This window comes from Amia ocellicauda, chromosome 16 (genome assembly GCF_036373705.1).
Source record: "Amia ocellicauda isolate fAmiCal2 chromosome 16, fAmiCal2.hap1, whole genome shotgun sequence".
In the NCBI taxonomy this organism is placed as follows: domain Eukaryota; kingdom Metazoa; phylum Chordata; class Actinopteri; order Amiiformes; family Amiidae; genus Amia; species Amia ocellicauda.
The window spans coordinates 27224953-27242824 of record NC_089865.1 but is presented as its reverse complement, the minus strand read 5'-3'; the positions used below and the strand labels follow the sequence as shown (position 1 = coordinate 27242824).

Sequence of the window (17872 nt, the reverse complement as noted above, 5' to 3'; positions counted from 1 at the left end):
ACGTGTTCACCAATGTTATGAACCAGGCAGCTAGCCATGAGCATCAGGAGGGTTCGGGTCTCATGGTAATGGCGAGGAGGGGGGGTAAAAGAAGAAACAGCATGTGTCCACCAGGGCGACGAAGATCCGTGGCTAACAAAAAACGAAGAATCTCTCATTCTCCAACATATCGTGGAAACACTCGGAGAAGGAAGCAGCACAAGAAAAAACCTGCAAAAAGAAAGTCTCAAAGAAAGACAAATAGAGCCTCAGGATACATCTTTTAAACATGTCTTTTGTCCACAGTCTATCGGAAGAATGCGTCAAATCAGAACTGGATCTGTTTACAGTTCCATACACTCAAACGAGTATAGATAAGAGCATATATATAGAGATTCCCCCTCTTTCCGCAATTTCAGACACGGCCCCTCTGGAGTTTTTTATAGCTGGCAATGGCGAGGATTATATTGATTTGAATAACACATTTGTTTTAATGAACTGTAAAGTGACTGATGAGGATGGCGATGCAATCGAGAAGACGGCCAACGCTGGGGTCATCAATTACCCGGTGGCCACCATGTTTTCACAGGTGGATGTGACCCTGGGAGATCGGCTCATTAGGCAAAGCAGCAATACTTACCCCTACAGAGCCATGATGGAGTGTATCCTTAATTATAGTGATGAGACCCTAAGCAAACAGTTCAGCCCCGGCCTTTTCTTCAAAGACACCCCGGAAGCTATGGACGACAAGGATCCAGAGGGACTCAATAAGGGTTTGCAAAAAAGAACGGCCTTTTCAACAGAAGGGCGGACCTTTGAGCTAATGGGGCATATCCATGCAGACATATTTTTCCAAGAAAAACTCATGCTCAACGGGGTAGACATTAAAATTAAAATGATCCGTAGTAAAAGTGCTTTTTGTCTGATGACCCCTGATACTGAAAAATATAAACTGACCATATTATCGGCCTCGTTGTTTGTGAAAAAAGTGTCCGTCTCCCCGGCGGTTAAACTAGGACACGTGCAGGCGTTAATGACGGCAAACGCCAAGTACCCGATCGAAAGAGTCTATATGAAAGTCCACAGTATCTCCGCAGGGACACGGGTGATGAACCAGGAAAATCTGTTTCTAGGACAGCTCCCAAAACAGGTTATTATAGGTCTCGTGGATAATGATGCATTTACCAGGGTTTACAACAAGAACCCCTTTAACTTTAAACATTATAACGCGGAATTTATAGCGTTGTACGTCGATGGTGTGCAGGTTCCATCCAGACCTTTTCAACCTGACTTTGAAAACGGCAATGCGGTTCATGAATATTACAGTCTAGTACTGGCAACGGGTCGCCATCTCAAGGATCAACCTCTGCTGATCGATCGCCGGGAATACTGCAGCGGTTACACCCTGTACGGTTTCAACCTGACCCCTGACGAAGAGTGTGGACAACATTTTTCACTGATGAAGACGGGCATTATGCGTTTGGAGATGCGTTTCAAGCAGCCTCTACCACGCACTGTAAATATGGTCGTGTATGCTGTGTTTGACAACATTATTGAGGTGAATCAGAGGAGAAACGTTCTGTATGATTATTATTAAAATGAACACCAGAGAGCTCAACCACATCATGAATGTCCTGGCCGGCTCACGGAAACTGTTTCAAGGAGTCTACGCCTGCGACCAGCTGCCTAAATTTTAGATCAAGAATTTACCTGCAATGTACATAATCAACACACACCCTAAAAATATGCCTGGAGAACATTGGCTGGCTATTTATCTAAGGGAGGACCACCGTGGTGAATTTTTTGATTCCTATGGAAACCCCCCGGATTCCAGACCTTTCCCTCAGAAGATCAATAACTTTCTGCTCAACAACTGTCAAGAAACAATTTACAGCGGTCGTCAAGTACAAAGTCTTCAGACCTTCACTTGTGGTCAACACTGTGTGTTTTTCTTATATCATAGATCTAAAGGAAGGTCATACCCCGATATTATGGCCTTGTACAGTGAGGATTTAGGCCAAAATGATAAAAAAGTGGCAGAGTTTGTAAGGGCACTGTGGACCCCCCCTTATAACACAATGACTTACGACCCTAGCCAGCCATGTATACAGATGGGGTGTTCTTGTGAGGATTTTAAAAGATGTCATGCGTGTTAAGGTGAAAAAATAATGAAAACAGCCTTTGAATCATTAGTTTTGTTTTTATTCAACACAATTCTTATACAAAGCAGGGGTTATGTTATAAATAAATGTACAACATTTGAAAAAAAAAAAAAAAAAAAAAAAATTGTTTGTCGGGTCATTTTTTACAGGGGAGACAAATAATAACATGAGATTAATAAGCTTCCCAACGATGGATAGATCCTGAGGATGGTTGCTCAGCACGGTCAGAGTAATGAGATATCGGAGTCAGATCAGTCTCCACCTCTTTACACAGACAGATTTTTTGTCGCGTTTCCTGGTTAGGAACTGTTGATTGGGGCATGTTCAGACAGGCCATCGCCTGTAGGAAAGCATTCCAGCCTACAGGTCGGCGACTATCGGGTACCTTATTAGTGCTAGTGACGCTCTTCAACAAATCAAACATGTGTGAACCTTTGATCAGTTGTCCTTTAAAAACAAATTCACCCTGTTCATTCCAAGCCGTTACCCGCGGTTTCTGAACCATTTTGTGCAGGATATATTCTGCATGTCTTTTGCTTCTGGCCGGTATGTTTCTCAAAACATCCGTTACAACATCTCCCTCTGAACTCTCAACAGGTTCGGTCACCGCAACATCTTTATCAACCGTACCCCCCGCATCAGCCCCAGAACCATTTTCTTGAGAGGCCATGGTTAAAGTTAAAGTGTTATGATCTTTTTCACCCTGTCTAACCAGACGGAGGTAGCGCTGTAACGTGTTGCTATACAACTGGGCTTTGGAATACTGATTTAAATCGGCCCTGGCCAGTATAGCTTTCATTTCAGAGTCCAGGTTGTTTTCGGCAGTTTGTCTAATGGGCTCTGGCCCGACAACATTTTTTCTCAGTTTCTCAAGCTGCTCCTGAGGGATCAAAAACATTTTCTGAGCATATTCCATTATTAACCCACTCTGGAAGCTAGAAGACTGGTTAGGAAAGGCACGGCTATGCTCAACAGCGGTCCTATAAAACCCCCGGTTTGATTAATCTTCTTTCTTTTTCTTTTAATAGAATACTTCTTATTTGCGATGATCTTGATAACCGCATTTTGTTTTTTGAGTTTAGAATGTTGAGAAGGGGTTAGGGGTATATTACCGCGTAAGATGTTAAAAGCTATTTCACACAGGGTCTCGATCAAATCCGAGGGGGCCCCTGTAGTTTATCTCTGGGGTTTTTTTAAATAATTATATTATTGGCGTTTAAATTCATAGTGCGGCTTTATTTACCTTGAAAAAATAGATTTTGAACTAAATAAATAATACTTAAATTCCAATGATGAGTGTACTTTGTGAAAGCTTTTTCCACTTCACTGTTGTCACCGGCCAGGTCATCAAGGATCACTAGATTAGTTTGAACGGGCGGGAACAAGTCATCGTCACACAACGAGGCGGGGAGACCTTGCACAAATTTCAGATTATTTTTTTTCGAAGCCAAATCATCGTAGAGAGGTTGCCAGCAAGAGTAACACCACACTATGTTGTCAAGAGCTTGGGACACGGTTGCGTCCACATCATCTATGATGTTCTTTATAAGATAGCTCTTACCCGAATTGGAGGGACCGGCTATAATACAGGAGAAAGGGTGTTGAAGTCTGTTATCAAAACCAGCGCTAATATCCATAAGGCAGAGTGGTATAATCAGTCTTCAACACTCTTTTATTGTACACCACCCTGAACTGTTTGTTTAGTGATCTATTTTCCAACGTGTACCCCTTTTTATTGCGATAGATCTGATTTCCGGCTGTAATAATCTCACGAGGAGGCACGTCTTTCTCGGTTACAAAACTTTGTACCAGGGTCATCAGAGACTTGATGTTAATGAGCTTGTTGTTACAATGGTTCAAAGTGAAACCCTTAACTTTCATACAGGTCTTACCCGCAGCCGTTCTGTATGCGTAAGTCTTAGGACCCCCTGAAACAAACTCCACTATGTGGTCCTGAGGATCTAGTTCGCTCGTTAACTCCCCAAGGTAGTCCCCGAGGGGACGGACCCAATCCCCTGGCCTGGTGACAAAGATTACAGAGTCAGTATCATGATAGAGCGTGCGTTCCTGCAACTGATCCATTAAGTTGTACAGTTCAAGCCGGGCATAAGCCGTGGAAAAAACCGCTATGAAAACATTAACGTTCCCCTGTTTGGTGGGGAAATCTTTAGGGGCCCTCCACTGGACCTGTGCCACGTGGTCATTTAAGAATTGAAAGTGTGATACTGCATGTTGTTTGGAAAACATAAATTCTATAAACTGTTCAGGGGTTTTAATCAAGGTTGTGTTTAGACGGTTATTTCTTTCCCCAAACTTACCCCACAGACTGTTTAAAATCAGTTTGGACATTTGTCTCTTGGCGGGGTTTACAGTTATGTTCCCCGGCTCTAGACGGATCCCTTCCTTTTCAAAATATTCCTGAACGTATCGCTCTTTGGCCGCGGCGTCAACACACCATAAGGGATAGCCCGATGCCTCCTGTTTCCCTTTCAGATGGGTCATAATGTAATCAGCAAAAAGAGTATCAGATTTTTCAGAAAAATACCAAACCTCATACACCTTACCGACTCTGTAACCTTTCTCCACCGCCTTGTCAAGCTCAATGCTACACCAGACACCCGTCAGCGCTCTCTCTTCATCACTGTGCAGGCAAGAGGTAGTTTGATTTTCAGTTTCCACACACGTTCTACACATTGGGAACATCAATTTTCCCGAACACCTGTAAGGCAACACGGGTAAGAACAGCTCACGAGGAGGGTACATTGTGACCTTGATCAAACCAAAGTAATGACCGATTTCGAGAAAGTCACGATAAACAATGGTTGGATGCCCCACCGTGTACATTTTGGTCTTGTTGACATAAGGGTACAGACTGGTGAAATCATAGTAATCTACTCTCTCACCCTCCTTTACCTCATAATGTAAACAGAGGGCGTTGGTACGACCCCCAAATAACGCATCCCGGGGCTCTAGACGTTCAGGAAAGTCCAAGGTTTCCATAAACCGTTGTACCCCCGCATCCTGTTGCTTCAGGGTCATCCACTCATGTTCCCAAATCACCAGCACGTTCAAACCATAGGTGTTTTTTAAAGTTTCAATTCGTTCCTGGAAATCATAGTACATATCACCGCAGAGTTTTTGTGTTACTGGGTTAAAGGTGTTTGGGTCGAAGCACTGAGGACAGCCATGGTAAATACAACCAGCAAACTCATAAGCGGTACGCCGCCCGGACACGTCGCTAAAGCCGTCTAAGTAGTAAGGCCCCATTTTGACTTCCCCTTGATTTAAAGCATGTCTGATGAAGATGTTATCCCTGGCACTCAGGTATTCCAGCCACTGTATGGAGACAGTCGAAAAGTTCTTTTGTCTAGCACGATAGTTGTCAGAAGTGGTGACCGCTATAGTGTTTTTCTGCAAGAAATTGGACCGATACATTTTCATGCAGAGAGATGCTATGGTCACACTTTGCAAAGGGTCGAGACCCGAGGTGTTGATAACCAGGGCGCGGAAACGCACACAGGCTTCTTAAAGGATCACCACATCATTTTTACAATTAGCGGCCATCTCTTCTCGGAAATCAAAAACACCTCCCTTAACCGTATTGTACCATTTAAAGAATTCCTCCCTCTCATGAGACATCATAGTATCAACCCCATAATAAGAGGCGGGCGGGTAGGACCCTCGATAATTTTGAGTGTCCTTAGTATTTAAAAAATGGCAGAACCAACCTTTCTTCTGAGCCTCAAAACCCAGAGCTTTAGGCAAAGCGCTCAATTTCATGGGGAGGAAATTTAACGAGTCTATGTAACGTTGGTTGAAAGCTTCGTCGGTGAAACACATGATCTTGCTACCCTGAGCTATTATTTTTGGGGTCACCCCATTTTCCACCAGATACTTCATCAAAATGTAAGAATCATAACCCTTAGCATTGTGGGCAATAAATGTGTAATTGAGGTATTTTGGACCGCGATACCGCGTAAAGAAATCCCTGACACAACTCTCACCGCTAGCTGACCACTCACGATCCAACAAGTCAATACAGTGTATATAATTAGCAACGTGGACCCCGTTTTCTTGCCGACATTCAAAATCAAAAAAGACATACCGGTTGTGCGGCGGCTCCTTTTTAACCGGCTGAATAAAGCACTGGTGTTCGGACCCCGGGGTTAAATCAGCATTACAGATCCTGCATCTCGGCTCCAGACATTTGTGTGGTTTAACCTCATGAAAACGGTACTGGAGACAACACTGCGGGCAATATTTAGTTTGATCACAATAACTCCGTTTTTTAACCCCCTCAGCAGCGGCCCTCTGTACCTTATGCTCGGAAAAACAGAACGCTGAGAGACAAATCCTTAAGCAATCTTTACATCGGATGGTAGGGGCCAAACCCTTACGACATTGCGGATTGAAACAGACGTTACAGTAACCGTCACAGCGGTGCTTAAGCTTATCATTGAAGGCCTTATAACACCAATGACAAACATACGAACAACCCAAAAAAGCCGTCAAACTCTTTATTCCAAAGTAATGACTATCACTTAGGAAGAGAAACAGTGTCTGTGTATGGGTTTCAGGATGTGTCTGAAATTTCACAAATACTTCCTTTACCTCACAACGGTACCACACAACAATTTTTAAAGACAACAACTCCTCAAACTTGGTAATGTCTGAAAAGGCAACCATCTGTTGAGAGTTTAAGCCGGCCCTCTGATGAAGCATTAAAGCCTCTGGCAGAGCTTGGGGTTCAGGCATGTCGGGGGTGAGTAGTTTTATTAAACTGTTAGCAAAACAGAGCTTATTGTCCCCACTGGAACTCACCACTAATTGCCTGAGCTTGGTCCTAATTATGTCGTTCTTCAAGCATTTCGACAGTCTTCTAAGCGCCCCACCCTCAGGGTTACGAACCACATTCATTACCAGAGACAGACTTTCATCAGCTAAGATGGCTGCGTTACATTGCAACATTGAATGACTTTTCGATTTTAGCCAGAAATTCATCAACATCTAAATTATCTCCACTCAGCATTACAGATAGGTTGCTAAACAAAACATCCCCTCTGAGTTCTAACTGTACAACATCTCGAGGTCTGAGCCTTTCAGCAACCTGTTCAAGCATGTTTTGCAAGGCCTCGTGTATGTTGACAAATATTTCTGCATAATTGTCACAATTTAAAAGTTCTGCATAATTAAAACGCTGAATCATTTCAAAATTGTTATAGGCCGGTCTATCTATAATAACGGGATCACTGGAACTCTTGGACACATCATCATTTTGAACAAAGCCTTCACCCCCTACATTCTCACAGAGCATGTCCTCCACAGCCTTATCAGTCTCAGATCCCTCCACATGCCGAACACCCACACTGCTGACATCTACAAAACCCCCTTTTTGAGGAGGCTCATTTAAAGCCTGTAAAAGTCCTTCAAAGATATCCAACCGGTTAATGTCAAGACCCTCCTCTATAGTGACGGCTGCTTCTGCCGCCATCCTGTGTTCTAATTGACTCAAATCATTTATAATAGGGGCAGAATCTGGTCGGGGTAGCTCCTCCAAAGCCTCCACCATTTCAAACAAATCGGGGTGAACTAGGGGGTGAACCTCTATAAGCGCTACCGGTGGGAGGTGGTTATTTAGATCATTGACCATCTGTAACAGGTCGGGGTTCACCGGTAAGTCTGTTAATTCACATTCTATCGGTGGTAATTGGGGGTTATTTAAATCATTTATCATTTGTAATAGTTCCAGGTTCATTGGGACATCAGAGGAGTTCACAACAGGGCCGGGGATGTTCTCTCGGGAAGGTCTTTTTGGGGCCCTAGCTTGTTCATAATCCTTTAGTTCGTGAGTTCTTTTACCAAGTCTGGACATTTTTTAATTTCTTTTTTATTTTTCCAACAACCCACAATAGTAAGGCATTTTGTGTCTATTAAAACATTAATAAGGGTGTTTTGGCTATCTATCACCAGGTTTTGCCCCACTAACACAAGTCTTTGATTTTGTAACAAAGTATGTAGCAACTCATGCCGACCTTCAGGAAGAAGCTCCGGGAGCTGGTGGCCTGGCTCAGCTTCAAAGGATGGTCGCTCCGGTAAATCTCGGTCGAAGGAGACAAGGAGCGAGCGTATACTCACGGACGGAGACCAAGAAGGCCTTTGCGGTGACACCCTGGCCAAGCGCGGGGTACTGTTCCGCGTTTCTGTAGCCAAGAAACGGGTCTGGGGGGACGATGTTGAAACCAGGCCGTCGTTGGGTGGTGTGTCAGCCCTGACTGATGGCGACCCCTGAGGTTGTTGGATGGCTGTATTTGTTCCGCCCGACAATGCGGCGGGCTGAATCTGGGGTGTTGAATTACCCCCAGAAGGCTGTGGCCTGAGTAGATGTTGGGGGGTCTCCAAGACCACCGTGGGGGATCCTCTCGGTGATCTCACAGGGGAAGATGTTTGATCCCACTTAGACGGGGTAATTGTCCTCAATAGCTCATCCACAGAATGACTATCCCAAGAGTCTTGGGAAGAATAAAAATATAAATTACATTTACATCTTTAAACGGCGAGAGAAATCAAACTTAAAACAACATGTCCAGGACATTCAAAACCTTTAGCTTTTTTAGACCTTTGAAAATAGCCTTAGACATTCACTACAACGCCTTATTATTTACAGACAATATATTTATTAGGACTTGATAAAATCTAAAACCTTATAATAAATGTAAAACAGAGAAGCCGCTGTAAATAAACTGTTTCTTAAATGTTTCTTTAAAAACTGTAATATTGTTAATAAAAAACTTGTATTCACACACACACAGCAACATTTCATTTTTAAACGAACCTTCCAAGTGTAAACGCTTCCTGATCCCGGGACTTCCTGTTTCACAAACGTTTTCACAATCTGTATAAATATTAAATACAAGGAACACCTTCAAGCCTTTTCCTACAACCACTTTAAAACAGAAGTATAATAGCGGGAGATAAGCCAGAAACAAGCCTAGACCTGTCCGGACTTCTAAATATCTTTCCCAGAACCCCCCGCCCTACAGGAAACAGGCACACATCACTTAAATATTAGCCCACAATGGACAAACAAAGCCGTTTTAAAAACATTAAAGTTTGAAAGATCTTACTTACCTCCACAGAATAATTGTTTCTTATGTTTTTCGGCTGGTTTAGCTTTTTGCACCGCTGTGAAGGTAAGAGACATGTTTAACCTTTAACCACAACATTTTATAAAAAGCTTTAACCTCTTATTTACAGACTGCAGATATATACTCACAGCTATCAGATACTGGGGCTGACGGCCTTTCAGATTCTTGAAAGGTTACGGTTCTCGAAGGTAAAACGAAACAAGCCCTCGATGTGGAAGGCCTTTCGTTGTCTCGAACCACGTTTCTTAATACTGTTAGAAAGGATAATTTTTTAAAAATAACAAAACTGGACTCAAACATCTTACAGAAACGTTATACAAACAAACGGGGGTTTAGTTCTTACCCGGTCGGCAGACAGCCTGTCTAGGGACAACCACTTCTCTTGGTCGATGCTCGGAGACATTAATCACAGGCCTTTCGATAGTTTCTGTGTAATTAAAGAGACCGGCATTAATATATATTAAAACGTTTTCATAACTCTAATGAGCCGCTTCAAAACCACACACACCCAAACATAAAAACCCATGAGCGCAAACACAAAAAGCTTACCGTTGTTGTTCCAGATGATCTCCTCAGCGTTGGGAATTAACTCCTGTTGACTGGCTGAAAAATAATTTTACAGAACTTAAAACAGATGCTATAGCCTTATATACAAGACATGCACACAACACGCTCTGAGTCAATGAAAATAATCTGAAGACTTACCTAAAAACTCGTTTAAATCGAAGTCGCTGATGTTGTTTCCGGACATTGTTGATCTTTAGTCTGAAATCGAAAGGGCAGTATGAGTCTGTCGAGCTGAAGACCAGACCTTCATACTTATACTGATGGCCACATGCCGGATCTGCTTGTAAGGCATTGTTCTGGTCTGGTCTTTGTGCCGCCCTGTTACCAATTAACATATCAAAACCAACCAATAAAATGACACTGCATCAAATTTCAAATAGAAACCAAGATGGAGACGATCTCTCTCCTCTCTACTCTAAACTTTTATTAGAACCTTTTGGTCTCTCAAAAAAACATTTTTAAGCATCTAGACCTATAGTCAACAACCACTAAGAATATTTCAGGCCTTTATAAGCGCTAAAAAACAACCTGAGCCAAGAAAATAACTATAAAGATCTAAAATAACTAGCGCTTTCACAGTGATTTTTTTTTTTTTTTTTTTTTTTAATAGCGATACTTTGTTTGGTATTAAACAAGTCACAAACTACTCAGAACAGCGTTTATCCCCGCAAAAGAGATATTTGGGTTTATTTTACAAAGCTTATAAATTATATAGTTTAAAAGTATTCTGAATGTTTTGATACCACACGCCATACCTACTGTTGTCTGAGCCCACCCCCGTCCCCCATGGTGTGAGTGATTTAGCCTTGAGTGTTGTGATCTATTTAGCATTGAGTGATCAGTTGTTTTTATTTTTTAAACGATTCCTTATCATCAGGGATTGAGAACGCTAAAATAACTTAAAAGCATATCCTTATCTTAAGTCTAACTCTTATGAGCTTTAAGACCCTAGAATGTATTTAATTAAAACGAATGAACACATTATGTGAGAGATAAAATATAACCACAGCTTTTTTTTTTTTTTTTTTTTACAAAACAATTAACATATACACAAACAAACACCCACGCACACACCCTCTTTTTTAATTTTATTTTTAATTACATTTGAGGGGAGAGACAGAGCCAGATACAGTGTGGATAACATAAGTACCCTATGCAAAACAGGCAATGTTAGGACCTGGGACCATTACAGACAACAGAACTTGTTGATCTTATAAGAGCCCCTTAGTGCGAGGCGACTGGACAGGGACGTCACAGCTGTGTTTGTTTCTTTCCGTCTTTATGTTGTGTGTATGTTTTACAGTGATAGCGGCTGCAGTGGCCGAAATGTAGGGTTCCCCATTAGCTTGCCTCAATCCTGCAATTGGAATTATTGTAGTCTGGATTCGGCACTCTGGTTTCAATCCACATCACTATAGCATTAATTTTAAACACAACACACACACACACATACACACACATACACACATATAGCGAGATATAGGATGTTATAGATTAGTTTACAAATACTTAATTACTCTCCAGCACTCTCAATGCAACTTACAAAAATGACTATACCGGTATAAAACGAAACACGCAGAAGACTATTACTAAAATGGCAAGTGCAATATCATACACATTTGTAATTAGTTTGTCATGTAGCTGAGCAGGAGGCTTGTTCTCGGGAGCTGTTTTCAGCACCACGTCAGTCTTAGAAAACATAAGCCTACATCACACAACACTGCGCCACCCAAGAAATATGACCTTCATTAGTATACTTTAAAAATGAATACTATGGTAAAATAACATTACATCTTCCGGCGCCTGTTCCGTAAACTGTTGAACATCTTTCAAGTAGCTGGCCGTGATCGTATAGTGATTAGTACTTTGCGTTGTGGGCGCAAAAACCCCGGTTCGAATCCGGGTCACGGCAGTGGGAGTCCCCACACACCAGCCCGGTGTCTTTCTCACAATATTCCATTTTATGAAAGTATATCGTTATATCAGCAACAACATCAATACATTATAGAGTTAAATTAAATATAGAAAACTGAACCTCTATTTGCAAATTAATTACATTGTGGATTACATCCATCTAATTCATTAATAAGTATCATCGATATTAATGTAACTTCATTTCATTGTTTGGGTGTCGAATCCAGTCGCCAGGGTGATTAAAAAATCAACACAAAACTAGAAAGCTCAGGGCTGGCTCATGTGAGATTGTTCGATTTCATGAGTATATGATGCGTGTTGTATACCGGACACTGGAAACTGTTCAATGAGAACAGTGCATTTGCTTGTCAGTTTCCCACCAAAACATGCCGTTTGAGAGGAACGGGCAGGGCTCAGGCCTGGCCTGCTGTTTGTAGACGACAGAACTTTGACACTTGTCTGTCCAGACGCCCGGCCATTCAAAACACACGTCTCCTTCTATTACTCTCTGCTTATCTTTATTTTTGTGCTTGAGAAAACATATCCTTATCTCTTGGATGCTTCAGAGCTAGTTATCAAAAATACATCAATTCATATGTAAACACAAACATATACATGATCTTGAAAGGAATCTGCCCCATATCTCACATTTATCACCTGTGCTCAAGCTGTCAATGGCAACCACAGGCTACATGAGACATCGAGTTTGTGTGTTGAATTGTCAATTTGCAATTATCCTTGCCGTTGCTTATATTTAATTCGTATTACACGAACACCCAGTGGTCGAAATGGGCCAGTATACGGTATGGTATTCTACAAAAAATACCAAAAGTAAACATCACATTGACAGTAGTAGTAATAATATTTCAAAAGTTATGTATTGGAATCTGTGATATTATTGCGTCCTTTGATTGTCCAGTACGACATTCCACTTTTTCTTAATTGTAATGTACAGTACAATACAATGTGATAGAGGGTGACTGGAACGATTCTGACAGACACTGCAATCCCATACCAAAAGTTGAAACAGGGCCGCCTGCCTGAAAACTAGGAATCCTATGCGCCCGACCATATGTGAACCTCTGAGCTGGATTCCTCTCGTCTGGATACAAACACAGAGTCCCCAGAGCACCTTAGTGCGAGGCGACTGGACAGGGACGTTACAGCTGTGTTTGTTTCTTTCAGTCTTTATGTTGTGTGTCTGTGTTACAGTGATAGCGGCTGCAGTGACCGAAATGTCGGGTTCCCCATTAGATCGCCTCAATCCTGCAGTTGGAATTATTGTAGTCTGGATTTGGCACTCTGGGTTCAATCCACATCAATATAGCATTAATTTTAAACACAACACACACACACACATACACATACACACATATAGCGATAGATAGGATGTTATAGATTAGTTTACAAATACTTAATTACTCTCCAGCACTCTCAATGCAACTTACAAAAATGACTATACCGGTATGAAACGAAACACGCAGAGGACTATTACTAAAATGGCAAGTGCAATATCATACACATTTGTAATTAGTTTGTCATGTAGCTGAGCAGGAGGCTTGTTCTCGGGAGCTGTTTTCAGCACCACGTCAGTCTTAGAAAACATAAGCCTACATCACACAACACTGCGCCACCCAAGAAATATGACCATCATTAGTATACTTTAAAAATGAATACTATGGTAAAATAACATTACATCTTCCGGCGCCTGTTCCATAAACTGTTGAACATCTTTCAAGTAGCTGGCCGTGATCGTATAGTGGTTAGTACTTTGCGTTGTGGTCGCAACAACCCCGGTTCGAATCCGGGTCACGGCAATGGGAGACCCCACTCACCAGCCCGGTGTCTTTCTCACAACATTCCATTTTATGAAAGTATATCGTTATATCAGCAACAACATCAATACATTATAGAGTTAAACTAAATATAGAAAACTGAACCTGTATTTGCAAATTAATAACATTGTGGATTACATCCATCTAATTCATTAATAAGTATCATCGATATTAATGTAACTTCATTTCATTGTTTGGGTGTCGAATCCAGTCGCCAGGGTGATTAAAAAATCAACACAAAACTAGAAAGCTCAGAGCTGGCTCATGTGAGATAGTTCGAATTCATGAGTACATGATGCGTGTTGTATAGCGGACACTGGAAACTGTTCAATGAGAACAGTGCATTTGCTTGTCAGTTTCCCGCCAAAACATGCCTTTTGAGAGGAACGGACAGGGCTCAGGCCTGGCCTGCTGTTTGTAACGACAGAACTTTGACACTTGTCTGTCCAGACGCACGGCCATTCAAAACACACATCTCCTTCTATTACTCTCTGCTTATCTTTATTTTTGTGCTTGAGAAAACATATCCTTATCTCTTGGATGCATAAGAACTAGTTATCAAAAATACATCAATTCATATGAAAACACAAACATATACATGATCTTGTAAGGAATCTGCCCCATATCTCACATTTATCACCTGTGCTCAAGCTGTCAATGGCAACCACAGGCTACATGAGACATCGAGTTTGTGTGTTGAATTGTCAATTTACAATTATCCTTGCCGTTGCTTATATTTTATTCGTATTACACGAACACCCAGTGGTCGAGATAGGCCAGTATACGGTATGGTAATCTACAAAATATTCCAAAAGTAAACATCACATTGACAGTAGTAGTAATAATATTTTAAAAGTTATGTATTGGAATCTGTGATATCATTGCGTCCTTTGATTGTCCAGTACGACATTCCACTTTATCTTAATTGTAATGTACAGTACAATACAATGCTATAGAGGGTGACTGGAACGATACAAACGAAATCCCCCATGATAATAAACTCATGTTTTTATTCTGACAGACACTGCAATCCCATACCAAAAGTTGAAACAGGGCCGCCTGCCTGAAAACTAGGAATCCTATGCGCCCGACCATATGTGAACCTCTGAGCTGGATTCCTCTCGTCTGGATACAAACACAGAGTCCCCAGAGCACCTTAGTGCGAGGCGACTGGACAGGGACGTTACAGCTGTGTTTGTTTCTTTCAGTCTTTATGTTGTGTGTCTGTGTTACAGTGATAGCGGCTGCAGTGGCCGAAATGTAGGGTTCCCCATTAGCTCGCCTCAATCCTGCAGTTGGAATTATTGTAGTCTGGATTCGGCACTCTGGGTTCAATCCACATCACTATAGCATTAATTTTAAACACAACACACACACACACACACATACACACATATAGCGATATATAGGTAGTTATAGATTAGTTTACAAATACTTAATTACTCTCCAGCACTCTCAATGCAACTTGCAAAAATGACTATACCGGTATAAAACGAAACACGCAGAAGACTATTACTAAAATGGCAAGTGCAATATCATACACATTTGTAATTAGTTTGTCATGTAGCTGAGCAGGAGGCTTGTTCTCGGGAGCTGTTTTCAGCACCATGTCAGTCTTAGAAAACATAAGCCTACATCACACAACACTGCGCCACCCAAGAAATATGACCTTCATTAGTATACTTTAAAAATCAATACTATGGTAAAATAACATTACATCTTCCGGCGCCTGTTCCATAAACTTTTGAACATCTTTCAAGTAGCTGGCCGTGATCGTATAGTGGTTAGTACTTTGCGTTGTGGTCGCAACAACCCCGGTTCGAATCCGGGTCACGGCAATGGGAGACCCCACTCACCAGCCCGGTGTCTTTCTCACAATATTCCATTTTATGAAAGTATATCGTTATATCAGCAACAACATCAATACATTATAGAGTTAAACTAAATATAGAAAACTGAACCTGTATTTGCAAATTAATTACATTGTGGATTACATCCATCTAATTCATTAATAAGTATCATCGATATTAATGTAACTTCATTTCATTGTTTGGGTGTCGAATCGCCAGGGTGATTAAAAAATCAACACAAAACTAGAAAGCTCAGGGCTGGCTCATGTGAGATAGTTCGAATTCATGAGTACATGATGCGTGTTGTATAGCGGACACTGGAAACTGTTCAATGAGAACAGTGCATTTGCGTGTCAGTTTCCCGCCAAAACATGCCTTTTGAGAGGAACGGACAGGGCTCAGGCCTGGCCTGCTGTTTGTAACGACAGAACTTTGACACTTGTCTGTCTAGACGTACGGCCATTCAAAACACACGTCTCCTTCTATTACTCTCTGCTTATCTTTATTTTTGTGCTTGAGAAAACATATCCTTATCTCTTGGATGCTTCAGAACTAGTTATCAAAAATACATCAATTCATATGTAAACACAAACATATACATGATCTTGTAAGGAATCTGCCCCATATCTCACATTTATCACCTGTGCTCAAGCAGTCAATGGCAACCACAGGCTACATGAGACATCGAGTTTGTGTCTTGAATTGTCAATTTGCAATTATCCTTGCCGTTGCATATATTTAATTCGTATTACACGAACACCCAGAGGTCGAAATGGGCCAGTATACGGTATGGTATTCTACAAAAAATACCAAAAGTAAACATCACATTGACAGTAGTAGTTATAATATTTCAAAAAGTTATGTATTGGAATCTGTGATATTATTGCGTCCTTTGATTGTCCAGTACGACATTCCACTTTTTCTTAATTGTAATGTACAGTACAATACAATGTGATAGAGGGTGACTGGAACGATACAAACGAAATCCCCCTTGATAATAAACTCATGTTGTTATTCTGACAGACACTGCAATCCCATACCAAAAGTTGAAACGGGGCCGCCTGCCTGAAAACCAGGAATCCTATGCGCCCGACCATATGTGAACCTCTGAGCTGGCTTCCTCTCGTCTGGATACAAACACAAACTCCCCAGAGCACCTTAGTGCGAGGCGACTGGACAGGGACGTTACAGCTGTGTTTGTTTCTTTCAGTCTTTATGTTGTGTGTCTGTGTTACAGTGATAGCGGCTGCAGTGGCCGAAATATAGGGTTCCCCATTAGCTCGCCTCAATCCTGCAGTTGGAATTATTGTAGTCTGGATTCGGCACTCTGGGTTCAATCCACATCACTATAGCATTAATTTTAAACACAACACACACACACATACACACATATAGCGATATATAGGTAGTTATAGATTTGTTTACAAATACTTAATTACTCTCCAGCACTCTCAATGCAACTTACAAAAATGACTATACCGGTATGAAACGAAACACGCAGAGGACTATTACTAAAATGGCAAGTGCAATATCATACACATTTGTAATTAGTTTGTCATGTAGCTGAGCAGGAGGCTTGTTCTCGGGAGCTGTTTTCAGCACCACGTCAGTCTTAGAAAACATAAGCCTACATCACACAACACTGCGCCACCCAAGAAATATGACCTTCATTAGTATACTTTAAAAATGAATAGTATGGTAAAATAAAATTACATCTTCCGGCGCCTGTTCCATAAACTGTTGAACATCTTTCAAGTAGCTGGCCGTGATCGTATAGTGGTTAGTACATTGCGTTGTGGTCGCAACAACCCCGGTTCGAATCCGGGTCACGGCAATAGGAGACCCCACTCACCAGCCCGGTGTCTTTCTCACAATATTCCATTTTATGAAAGTATATCGTTATATCAGCAACAACATCAATACATTATAGAGTTAAACTAAATATAGAAAACTTAACCTGTATTTGCAAATTAATTACATTGTGGATTACATCCATCTAATTCATTAATAAGTATCATCGATATTAATGTAACTTCATTTCATTGTTTGGGTGTCGAATCCAGTCGCCAGGGTGATTAAAAAATCAACACAAAACTAGAAAGCTCAGGGCTGGCTCATGTGAGATAGTTCGAATTCATGAGTACATGATGCGTGTTGTATAGCGGACACTGGAAACTGTTCAATGAGAACACTGCATTTGCTTGTCAGTTTCCCGCCAAAACATGCCTTTTGAGAGGAACGGACAGGGCTCAGGCCTGGCCTGCTGTCTGTAGACGACAGAACTTTGACACTTGTCTGTCCAGACGCACGGCCATTCAAAACACACATCTCCTTCTATTACTCTCTGCTTATCTTTATTTTTGTGCTTGAGAAAACATATCCTTATCTCTTGGATGCATAAGAACTAGTTATCAAAAATA

General features: G+C 41.4%; 3 non-coding genes across 3 annotated transcripts; all 3 read left to right on the top strand.

Annotated features, from left to right (window-relative positions):
- Positions 1–13512: 13512 nt before the first annotated feature.
- On the top strand, positions 13513–13584 carry trnah-gug (transfer RNA histidin (anticodon GUG)). The gene has a single exon. It is a non-coding gene; the product is annotated as a tRNA-His (tRNA).
- Positions 13585–15368: 1784 nt separating this feature from the next.
- Positions 15369–15440, top strand: trnah-gug (transfer RNA histidin (anticodon GUG)). Its single transcript has one exon. It is a non-coding gene; the product is annotated as a tRNA-His (tRNA).
- A 1774-nt stretch (positions 15441–17214) lies between these two features.
- trnah-gug (transfer RNA histidin (anticodon GUG)) lies at positions 17215–17286 on the top strand. The gene has a single exon. It is a non-coding gene; the product is annotated as a tRNA-His (tRNA).
- Positions 17287–17872: the final 586 nt, after the last annotated feature.